The 12,080-nt window shown below is 41.0% G+C and overlaps 1 protein-coding gene across 1 annotated transcript in view; it reads left to right on the top strand.

Annotated features, from left to right (window-relative positions):
* Window positions 1-10,793: 10,793 nt before the first annotated feature.
* The window catches only part of LOC111953017 (leucine-rich repeat-containing protein 15-like), a 12,714-nt gene continuing 11,427 nt past the window's right edge, over window positions 10,794-12,080 (top strand). Inside the window, exon 1 of the mRNA XM_023972084.2 lies at window positions 10,794-11,035. The gene's annotated coding sequence lies outside the window, so the exon portion shown is untranslated. The remainder of the gene's footprint in view (window positions 11,036-12,080) is intronic.

Genomic DNA, 12,080 nt, shown 5'->3' with positions numbered 1-12,080 from the left:
GCTGGTGGCCACAGGCGTGGTCCTGATTTTGGCTGCCGTGTATGGGATGTACCGTCTCAACCAGGCAATGAAAGCCCTAGGAGCTCAACCAGGCAATGAAAGCCCTAAGTCAATGTCGGCAACCTTCCATCCCGGCTTTGGATCGAGCGGGGCTTCTCCATCTGTCGGAGGCCTGCACCATCCTGTGAAGTGTAGGAGTGGGCGGATCTCCTTGTCCTTCTCGCCAGCCGTGATTTTGGGCAGCTCCATGGTAAGAAATGCGACTGTTCCTGGTGCAAAAACAATGTCATATCCCGGAGCTCGAGTAAATGACATTACTAAGCTGCTCCCGAATGTACTACGTCAAGACATGGACATCGATTCTATCGTAGTCCATGTGGGTTTTAATGACATTATGAAGTGCAGATCTGAACAGTTGAAACTGGATTAAAAAGAGCTGACTGACTCTCTGCTAGACACTAATAAAAGACCCATCATATCTGGCCCTGTGCCCTCTCTGAACCGTGGCATTGAACGCGTTAGCAGGATTCTTTCTCTTCACAACTGGCTGCGTGATTACTGCAGCTCAATGGGTGTAACTGTTGTTGACAATTTCAATACCTTTTGGAAACAAACCACGTTTTATAAGGAGGATGGGATCCACCCAAATAATTTGGGTTCCTGGATCTTTTCACAGCATTATAAGGCTGCGTTGAGACAATGACTTATCAATGACCCAAGCCCAGCTCAGTTAATCCCTATCATTGTGTCACTGAGTCATCATCACGCTTTAGCAAATGTACATTATACCAGGGGCATTGGTAGACACAATGTAAGTAACCTAATATACACTGCTCAAAAAAATAAAGGGAACACTTAAACAACACAATGTAACTCCAAGTCAATCACACTTCTATGAAATCAAACTGTCCACTTAGGAAGCAACACTGATTGACAATAAATTTCACATGCTGTTGTGCAAATGGAATAGACAAAAGGTGGAAATTATAGGCAATTAGCAAGACACCCCCAAAAAAGGGTGATTCTGCAGGTGGTGACCACAGACCACTTCTCAGTTCCTATGCTTCCTGGCTGATGTTTTGGTCACTTTTGAATGCTGGTAGTGCTCTCACTCTAGTGGTAGCATGAGACGGAGTCTACAACCCACACAAGTGGCTCAGGTAGTGCAGTTCATCCAGGATGGCACATCAATGCGAGCTGTGGCAAAAGGTTTGCTGTGTCTGTCAGCGTAGTGTCCAGAGCATGGAGGCGCTACAGGAGACAGGCCAGTACATCAGGAGACGTGGAGGAGGCCGTAGGAGGGCAACAACCCAGCAGCAGGAACCGCTACCTCCGCCTTTGTGCAAGGAGTGCACTGCCAGAGCCCTGCAAAATGACCTCCAGCAGGCCACAATGTGCATGTGTCAGCATATGGTCTCACAAGGGGTCTGAGGATCTCATCTCGGTACCTAATGGCAGTCAGGCTACCTCTGGCGAGCACATGGAGGGCTTGGCGGCCCCACAAAGAAATGCCACCCCACACAATGACTGACGCCACCCGCCAAACCCGGTCATGCTGGAGGATGTTGCAGGCAGCAGAACATTCTCCACGGCGTCTCCAGACTCTGTCACGTCTGTCACATGTGGCTCATGTGCTCAGTGTGAACCTGCTTTCATCTGTGAAGAGCACAGGGCGCCAGTGGCGAATTTGCCAATCTTGGTGTTCTCTGGCAAATGCCAAACGTCCTGCACGGTGCTGGGCTGTAAGCACAACCCCCACCTGTGGACGTCGGGCCCTCATACCCCTCATGGAGTCTGTTTCTGACCGTTTGAGCAGACACATGCACATTTGTGGCCTGCTGGAGGTCATTTTGCAGGGCTCTGGCAGTGCACTCCTTGCACAAAGGCGGAGGTAGCGGTCCTGCTGCTGGGTTGTTGCCCTCCTACGGCCTCCTCCACGTCTCCTGATGTACTGGCCTGTCTCCTGGTAGCGCCTCCATGCTCTGGGACACTACGCTGACAGACACAGCAAACCTTTTTGCCACAGCTCGCATTGATGTGCCATCCTGGATGAACTGCACTACCTGAGCCTTAATTTTGCCTTGGCAGCAGCTAATGGGGATCCATAATGAATACAAATACTCACAAACACGAAACGCTCCATAATATCAGAGAGGAAGCAGAAAGACCACAATAAACTGTAGCCTCTTAGCAAAGGCTGTCACGTTCTGACTGTTATTTTCCTTTGTTTTGTCTTTATTTAGTATGGCGTGAGTTGGGGTGGGCAGTCTATGTTATTTGTTTCTATGTTTAGGTTTGTTCATTTAGCCTGATATGGTTCTCAATCAGAGGCAGGTGTTTTGCATTGTCTCTGATTGGGAGCCATATTTAGGTTGCCTGTTTTCACTGTTGGTTTGTGGGTGTTTGTCTTCCGTGTCAGTGTTTGTTACCACACGGGACTGTTTCGGTTAGTTCTTTTGTTATTTTYTATTGTGTCTTGTTTTCGTGGATTATATTAAAACATGGAAACTTACCACTCTGCGTATTGGTCCTCCGATCCTTCTCGCCTCTCCTCGTCAGATGAGGAGGAAGAGATAGACAGCCGTTACTAAGGCGTAGATTATGTGTCGCTTGTTTTGATACTGCGTTTCACTTGAGTCATTAAAAGCAGAATATTGTGGTGAAATGGTTCAGACAAGATCTCATCTCCTGCCAGTGGTATGACCTTTGAACTACAGACTCAAATAATGGTTATCTTGAGGGGCCAGAGCCTTACAGATTTAGACTAACTCTTTTTTTAAAATTATTGTGAAAATAACTGATTTCAGCAGTATTGATGACTACACAGACTTAGCAAAATATGTCTCACTGTCACGATCGTCGTCCTCCTCATCTGAGGAGGAGTAGTAAGAAGGATCGGAGGACCAAAATGCAGCGTGATGATTATCCATTTTAATTAGAAAACTTGAAAACAAAGAACAAAACAATAAACGGACAAACGAACGAAAACGCAACAGTCCCGTATGGTGACATACAACAAGACACAGGAACAGGAACAATCACCCACAACCCACAATACAAAACAGGCTACCTAAATATGGTTCCCAATCAGAGACAACGACTAACACCTGCCTCTGATTGAGAACCATATCAGGCCAAACACATAGAAATAGACAAACTAGACATACAACATAGAATGCCCACTCAGATCACACCCTGACCAAACAAAACATAGAAACATACAAAGCAAACTATGGTCAGGGCGTGACACTCACTTATGTTGGGTGAACCATGTTTCCCCCAAGCAGTTGGAAAAATTGCCTGCTACAGTATAAGCTAAGCAACCTTTTATTAATCCTAGCAATTTGCAATTCTTTATCACAGGATAAAGTCAAAACAAATACTTCAAATCATGGCCATATAGGGAAACTTAGTCAGCTGTACAACTGAATGCATTCAACTGAATTGCGTCTCCCGCATTTAACCCAACCCCTCTGAATCATAGAGGTGCGGCGGTCTCCCTTAACTGACATCCACAGCACCCGGGGAACAGTATATTAAGTGCCTTGCTCAGGGGCAATAACAGATTTTTACCTTGTCAGCTTGGGGATTCGATGCAGCATGCCTTTCGGTTACTGTCCCAAAGCTCTAACCACTAGGCTATGGTGACCATATGCACACTTTCAGCGATACAAAGATAGGCTACATCTAAACAGTGGGGAAGAATGTGATCATGGCTTATTAGGTAGACAGAAATGTTCCAGTTAATAGAGGTCATACTGTTTTATTGTCATAAGACAATCTTATTCCTGCCTCTCCCACTGCTGGCCTTCTAGGCAGAGTTCCTCTGTCCAGTGTCTGTGTTCTTTTGCCCATCTTTTATTTTTATTGGCCAGTCTGAGATATGGCTTTTTCTTTACAACTCTGCCTGGAAGGCCAGCATCCCGGAGTCGCCTCTTCACTGTTGACGTTGAGACTGGTGTTTTGTGGGTACTATTTAATGAAGCTGCCAGTTGAGGACTTGTGAGGCGTCTGTTTCTCAATCTAGACACTCTAATGTACTTGTCCTCTTGCTCAGGTGTGCACCGGGGCCTCCCACTCCTCTTTATATTCTGGTTAGAGACAGTTTGCACTGTTCTGTGTAGGGAGTAGTACACAGCGTTGTTCGAGATCTTCAGTTTATTTGCAATTTCTCGCATGGAATAGCCTTCATTTCTCATAACAAGAATAGACTGACAAGTTTCAGAAGAAAGTTATTTGTTTCTGGCCATTTTGAGCCTGTAGTCGAACCCACAACTGCTGATGCTCCAGATACTCAACTAGTCTAAAGAAGGCCGGTTTTATTGCTTCTTTAATCAGAACAACCGTTTTCAGCTGTGCTAACATAATTGCAAAAGGGTTTTGTAATGATCAATTATTCTTTTAAAATGATAAACTTGGATTAGTTAACACAACGTGCCATTGGAACACAGGAGTGATGGTTGCTGATAATGGGTCTCTGTAAGCCTATTTAGATATTCCATAAAAAATCTGCCGTTTCCAGATACAATAGTCATTTACAACATTAACAATGTCTACACTTTATTTCTGACCAATTTGATGTTATTATAAATGGACAAAAAAATGTTATTTTCTTTCAAATACAAGGACATTTCTAAGTGACCTCAAACTTTTGAACGGTAGTGTATATGATGACAGTATTGCTGGACAACCTCCTTTACCGTCCTAAAAACAGGAAGCTGGCGTACATTTCTGAATATCATTCATATTGTAGTAACAAATTATCGTTTGGAAATGTTCCTTCCAATGTTCCTTCCAAAAATAGAGCCAGTAATTTCAGAAACCACCATAACAAACAAAACCACAATGATGGGGACATAGTTAGCATTCTCTATGAGTGGTTTGAGGTGTTGGTCTAACTGAAAGGGACAGAAAGTTATACTGATGGTATATTATTCTTCAGTTATATAAACAGCATCAATATGAAACATTGCATAAGGGATTCATTTATCACCATGTACAAAATTGCCTTTTCTTCAATACAATTGCTTTATCCCATTAAAATTGTGTTTGCAGATTTAAGAACTATAAGTACCTTGAACAGACGTTCATAGTACTAGGATTTAAGTCCCTGAAAGGTTTATAAAATCTGAAAGGGCACAAATTTTAAATACTTTGTATTTAATTGCATAAATTCCTTGCCTGACGACTCAAACTCAATTCCTCCGCTGCTCTATCATTCGTTACATACTTCAGTCTGAGACTGCCCTCATTGAAGTCATTTGTGGTGACTTCAAAATGAGGGGTGTTGTACAAAATAAAGTAATCAGCTATTGAATCATCTCTAACCAATCAGAGTATCAAAGCAAATGCCGAATTTTCAAACTGCCACTTTACCCAAGTGTGTTCTGGCTCTAYTCCAACCCATCGGTTTCTGGGACAAATCAGAATGGCTAGAATGTTTTTCCTTTCTCGAAATCGTTGGTTAGGTACTCAGATCCAGACTCATTGCGGAGCAGACACTATCGTCCGTGGGCGTGGCGTAGAGTTTGGCCGGAGCAAGGAGTTTGGATAGCCAGGCAAATAAATTCCCTGACAAAATAAAACAAACAGAGAACAAAAGAGAATGAATTGCTGAAAAGCACCAGGTTCATCACTATGGCGACTGGTGATTAAGCGTTTCCAGTACGTTTAGCTCACATAATAGTGGGCAGAGATCACACTATTCACACCACTGACGCACATTCAAATAGCTCACATCAAACACGGGATCTGAGGGAAACAGAGTGAGAGTATGTACAGGAAGTAGCAACACTGTTTTTACCCATAACCGTAAGTCATGAGAACTATGCTATAAAAACAGCCGTTATAGGGTTAGAGTTTGAATCGTCAGAATATTTTCAGTAAATAGGAAGTCATTGTAAACTGGCCAATCCAAACATTTCAATTCACGAAAGAGAATTCCAAAGAAATCAACTGAGCACACTGTTAAAAGGAAGTGCTTTGTAAAACTTCAAAACTAATGGCAACTGAGCTGCCATCACCTTAAAGGAGACCAATCCTTAACTTTTCTGGAGTATTGAAACACATGGTTGCGAGGGTATAGGGACAGATTTAATGTGTCCTGAAACATGACATGGTGTGTTGTAACACCACATAATCAAGAGTTGTGCAACACCTTGCCAGAGACTGGGAGCACTAACCCGGAAAAGGTTGAAAAACGCTGTTATGGTGTATCGAGTCCTGTGTAGTGCAGAATTGGATCCCTTCTCTTTTGATGCTTCCTCGTACGAAAGCTCCTAAATACCATGATGATGTTTTGAATCTTGTCTACTGCAGAAATAGGTCCTGTAATTGGAAGTCCCTGCTCTTACTGTATATTCCTTGTTCTATATGGTGTGTTTACGTACTCCTAATCGGTCATTCCAAAAGGTCAAATGTACAGTATTAMGCTCAAACAAAGGACATGAGAAAAGATAAGTTAGTCGGTAACATTTTACTGTAGGTGTCCTTTCCCTTTCCATTATAACAGCTATGCTGATTGGCTGAAAGCCATGGTATATCAGACCCTAAACCACGGGTATGACAACATTTATTTTTACTGCTCTAATTACATTGGTAACCAGTTTATAATAGCAATAAAGCACCTCAGGGGTTTGTGGTATATTGCCAATATACTACGGCTAAGGGCTGTTCTTGGGCACGACGCAACGCCATATACCACACCTAATCAGGCCTTATTGCTTAATTATAACATGTTTCATAAGCTATCATAGTTTGAAATAGTAACGGCATAAGATGTTATAAAACTAGTTATAATGGGTGTTATAGATGACTATTCATCCTGTTGTCATATGTTCTAATGTCAACTGCTAATAACTGTTATTACACAGTCTGCATGACAACCTGTGCCAAATGTTATTACATGTGGCATACTGTAAGTGTCTACCGACCAGATGTTATAACAGGGTGTTATATAATATATCAAACTCTTTGCCACATTATTACATTTAATGGAATGATGGGTGTCATAACCATGTCATATGTCATTCTAGAGTGTGCACAGGCATCTTAAGAAAAGTTACATTAATTTGTTATAAAATAGTGATGTGCTTAATACCACAGAGTTGACAGTATCACAAAACCATTCAGGATCTCCAAGAATCATAGGCAAATGACAATGAGAAAAACTGCTCTGGGGCAAAACAGGATTTGTGACAGCTGTGAAAAAATGAAGATGTGCAGGCTACAGTAACAATGACAGCTGTATTATAAAAAAATGGATAGTTAGTCAGGTAGCGAATTTACTAAGTAATTTCAACATGTAGCACTCCGGAAACAGGGTTGGAGAGCCTTGCTCTACACAGTCCAAACAAAGTGTTTTGTTTGACAGTAATTTGACAGTATTACCATTAGCTAGCTAGAACCATTCATTCACCCGTAGGGCAAAGACATGAGGCACCAGCAGCCCCACTGTGCCCCCTTTGAAGCATAGCTAGCTAACTAGGTAGAGCAAGTGCTAGCTACAGGAGGACTTCCGGATTATAAAGCTGACTTTGTAGCACATCACACAATACATTCTCTTTCACATACACTTTAAACGCAATTTCATTTTTTATCTTAATACACATTGATTCATTCAATCTAACTAACATTATGTTATCCATTTTTTTTTTGCTGTGGTTTGCCATGGGCCTTGGTGACAGGCAGAGAGAGCTAGCTGGGGCTTGCACATAGTAGCAGTGTTTGTTAGTGAGACTAGATTTGCGAAACAGCGCCCCTCTGTCTCTCTATGTGTAGGCCATATATATATCTGCTGATTTCTGATCAAAAATAATATGGCATTGTTGCCGCCCCCTTAGCATTGAATGCAAGGGTAGCCAGCTAGCATTTGGCCTCCCTTGATAAAAAAAAGTATAAAATAATAATCAATCAGCGTTGAGCTAAACTAAGTGACCTCAACTGTGAATTGGTTTTGGCTTCACTCCAATCACATCACATTGAGAGCAATAAATCATTGACAGAAACAACTTGAATTGTTGCATGTGGTTGTGTTGTTGTCCTTCAGTGGCTAGCTAGCTCAAATTGTCCCTTTCCTAAATTAGCCATGTATGGAGATGGGGATTTGAACTTGTGGTTTTACTTAATTCTCCGTACTGGTCAACGATTATAACAGCGATTCTGATCCAACCAGAAATTCATACATTGTGCCCATGGCCTAAGAGGAAGGAAGTTAAATATATATGTATATATATATATATATATATATATATATATATATATATATATATATATATAAAGTATTCAATTCTCAGTGTCTTTAAAAAAATGTTTTATCAAATTATTGAGGGAAAATCATCAATCAATATTTATGTTATAAACCATTTTCAATTAAAAACGATTTGATTGTATGAGAGACAGTCTGGCAGAACATTATTTTTGTGTTTTGATGCTGTCTTTTACATGGTCTGAAACCGGCATTCAGAGGAAGAAGGTGATACGTGTTCATATTATTTATTCGAAACTGAACACTAAACTGAACACTAAATACAAAATAACAAAAGACAAAAGGAATAACCGAAACAGTTCTGACAGGTGATACAAACACTAAACAGAAAATAACTACCCACCACTACCAGTGGGAAAATAGGCTACCTAAGTCTGGTTCTCAATCAGAGACAACGATAGACAGCTGCCTCTGATTGGGAACCATACCAGGCCAAAACATAGAAATACAAAATCTAGACATACAAACATAGAATGCCCACCCACATCACACCCTGACCAAACAAAAAATAGAAACATACAAAGCCATCTACGGTCAGGGCGTGACAGTTTCAGAGTACTTCAATTCTATTTTGAAATACATTCGGTGTATCCAGTGGTGGAAAAAGTACCCAATTGTCATACTTGAGTAGAAGTATAGATACCTTAATAGAAAGTTACTCAAGTAAAAGTTAAAGTCACCCTGTAAAATTCTACTTGAGAAAAATTCTTAAAGTATTTGGTTTTAAATATACTTAAGTATCAAGGGTAAATATAATTGCTAAAATATACTTAAGTATCAAAAGTAAAAGTATAAATCACTTCAAATTCCTTATATCAAGCAAAGCAAACGGTACCATTTTCTTSTTTTAAAAATGTACGGATAGCCAGGGGCACACTCCAACACTCAGATATTATTTACAAAAGATGCATTTGTGTTTAATGAGTCCGCCAGACCATAGACAGTAGGGATGACCGTGTATTCCCTTTATAAGTGCGTACATTTCTAAATGTTCCTGTTTTGCTAAGCATTCAAAATGTAACAAGTACTTTGGGTTGTCAGGGAAAATGTATGGTTCTATGTCTTTGTTGTAAATGTTTTGCAGCCAAACTGGTGGCAGTTGGTWAAAAGACAATAGTTGGAAGAGTTGCGGAGTTCATTGAAAATAATGGCATTGTTGATAAGATGCTTTTTTTTCATTAATCAGACTATTTTCTCTTGAACCACATGGTTTATCCACTAAAAACGTATGGACAATATGGACACAGACATAAGACATTTATTCTATAGTTTATATGATAAGTTATTGAAGTATACATCACCAAAATGACCCCAGATTGCCATAGATTAGCTGTTAATTACCTACATTTCTGAAGATTCGCAACCCTAAACTGCACCGGAAATTAAAACACCCAAAGCATTTGCAAAGGGTTAGTTAAGTGTTCTTTAGTGGTAATCATTTACATCTGTATTTTGACAATGCTGGTCACGTAAAGTAGGCTAAATGTCTTGGGTGCTGCTGGGACCCTCTGAGATATATGTTAACTCCACCCTTGCTATCTTGTTTCAGGGGGAAGTGGGGGTATCCGTGCCCTTGCTCTGCGTCTGTGTCATAAAACAAATGGATTTCCCTTTTACAGCAARAGTCAGCGGAATGTTAACGAGAATAGTATGTGAATATAAACCCTCCTTTCTCTACAGTGCCTTCAGAATGTTGTTTTTACCATCTACAGTACACACAAAAAGTGAAAACATGTTTTTAGACATTTTTGCAAGTGTATTAAAAATGAAATACTGAAACATCTKATTTACATAAGTAAAAAGGAAACCCCTGAGTCAGTACTTTGTAGAAACACCTTTGGCGGCGAGTAAAGCTTTGCTTCGTCTATGTCTGTATCAGCGTGCACATCTGGATTTTTATCCCATTCTTCCTTACAGATTTCCTCAAGCTCTGTTAAGTTAGATGGGGAGCGGTGGTGAACAGCAATCTTCAAGTCTTTCCACAGATRTTCTATGGGATTCAAGTCTGGGCTTTGGCTGGGCCACTCAAGGACTATGACATTTTTGTTCTAAAGTCATTCCAGTTACAGTGGTTATCTGTTGGGATTGATCACTAGGCTAGTATTTCTGTATGCCTCTGAGCTATGCATGAGAAGAACCCCTGGGCCCGCCCCTCTTATGTGGGGAACATGATCAGGCTTTTGGTCATCAGTAAATTGGGCAGCCCCTCCAACCCATTCCGAAAGCTCAATGTCAGTGTCTAACACACATGCAAACTTATGCTTGTGCAGACACACAACAATAAAGTCCCATACACACACACATCCCCCTTCCCTACATTCTTAACAGTCCTGAATTATACAGTATATACATTCATATTGCATGCAACAATTCCACACTTGTAGACACACAAACACGCTCCATGGAACACACATTCATGCAAATAATCCCAAGCACACACTCAGACAAATTCAAACCCAGCCCTTTTACAGAAAGGGTGGGGCTTTCCCCTCCACCACACTTCCCAAAAATGTGTGAGAGAGGGTATGACAGAGAGAGAGAGCACAGGGCGTTGCAAGCAAGGGGSGAAATATTGATGAGGATGATGGACCTGATGACGAAGAGTAGAACAATGTGATGATGTGTGGTTCTGGACGAGACTGGAATCTCTAATTAAATCATATCAGACAGTCTGAAGAGAAGAGGCATAGTGACGAGAGAGTATAAAAGATAACAGACGGCCCCCACCAACTAATTCCCAGTTCACTCCACTYCCAAGTACTGTACAAGGTAAGCTCTCCTTTACCACGTAGACTACAGCATCTTGTTTTACAATAGTTAGCAGGACACTACTTAATACTCGTCAAGTGTTTTCTAAACTTTATTGTGAAGTTTTAATTGTCCAAGCAAAACCAAAGCTATCATTGTGATTATAAAGTAGACGACTGTTAAGTCTGGTTTTCTGTAACCATCAATAAATCATTGGGCTGCGATCCAACTTGAATAACTTAAAATGAGCTCCCAAGTGGCGCAGCGGTCTAAGGCACTGCATCTCAGAGCAAGAGGCTTCACTACAGTCCCAGTTTCGTATCCAGGCTGTATCACATCCGGCAGTGATTGGGAGTCTCACAGGGCGGCGCACAATTGGCCCAGCGTTGTCCGGGGTAGGCCGTCATTGTAAATAACAAACTTGCCTAATTGAATAAAAAAACGCTACTATTTTGGGGTCTTACTGTTTGCAAATGATGTGGGAATCTGAATAGAAATGTGTTTTTGAAGAGAACTGAAACTCCACTTTCAGCACATAACAGATTTTATTCAGGAACTTTTGTAAAAAAAATCATCATTCATGTCCCTTTCTATTACCTTTGTGATATTGTTAGTCTGTGTAACTTTCCACATATGCTCACCCTCCTGTTTGCTGGACGGATCTTTCGTGACAGGCAAATTGATGATAATTCAGTCCTGGAAATCGGGGGAAAAACATCTCAGCAATTAATGGTGAACTGGAAATGTTTTAGCCATTATACTGTAGAAAGTTCCAGCCCACTCCAGACTGTGGTTTGTTGAAACTGGGACAGATTATATCAGAGAGGAGTCATGGTTTTAAATGTCAGTGCTCTTTCAATCAATCAATCAAGTTTATTTTATATAGCCCTTCGTACATCAGCTAATATCTCGAAGTGCTGTACAAAAAACCCAGCCTAAAACCCCAAACAGCAAGCAATGCAGGTGTAGAAGCACGGTGGCTAGGAAAAACTCCCTAGAAAGGCCAAAACCTAGGAAGAAACCTAAAAAAAAATGAACTACAAAAATAAATTATTTAAAAATTTAC

The sequence above is a fragment of the Salvelinus sp. IW2-2015 genome, linkage group LG26 (assembly GCF_002910315.2).
Source record: "Salvelinus sp. IW2-2015 linkage group LG26, ASM291031v2, whole genome shotgun sequence".
In the NCBI taxonomy this organism is placed as follows: domain Eukaryota; kingdom Metazoa; phylum Chordata; class Actinopteri; order Salmoniformes; family Salmonidae; genus Salvelinus; species Salvelinus sp. IW2-2015.
This window is presented reverse-complemented; position numbering and strand designations above follow the sequence as displayed.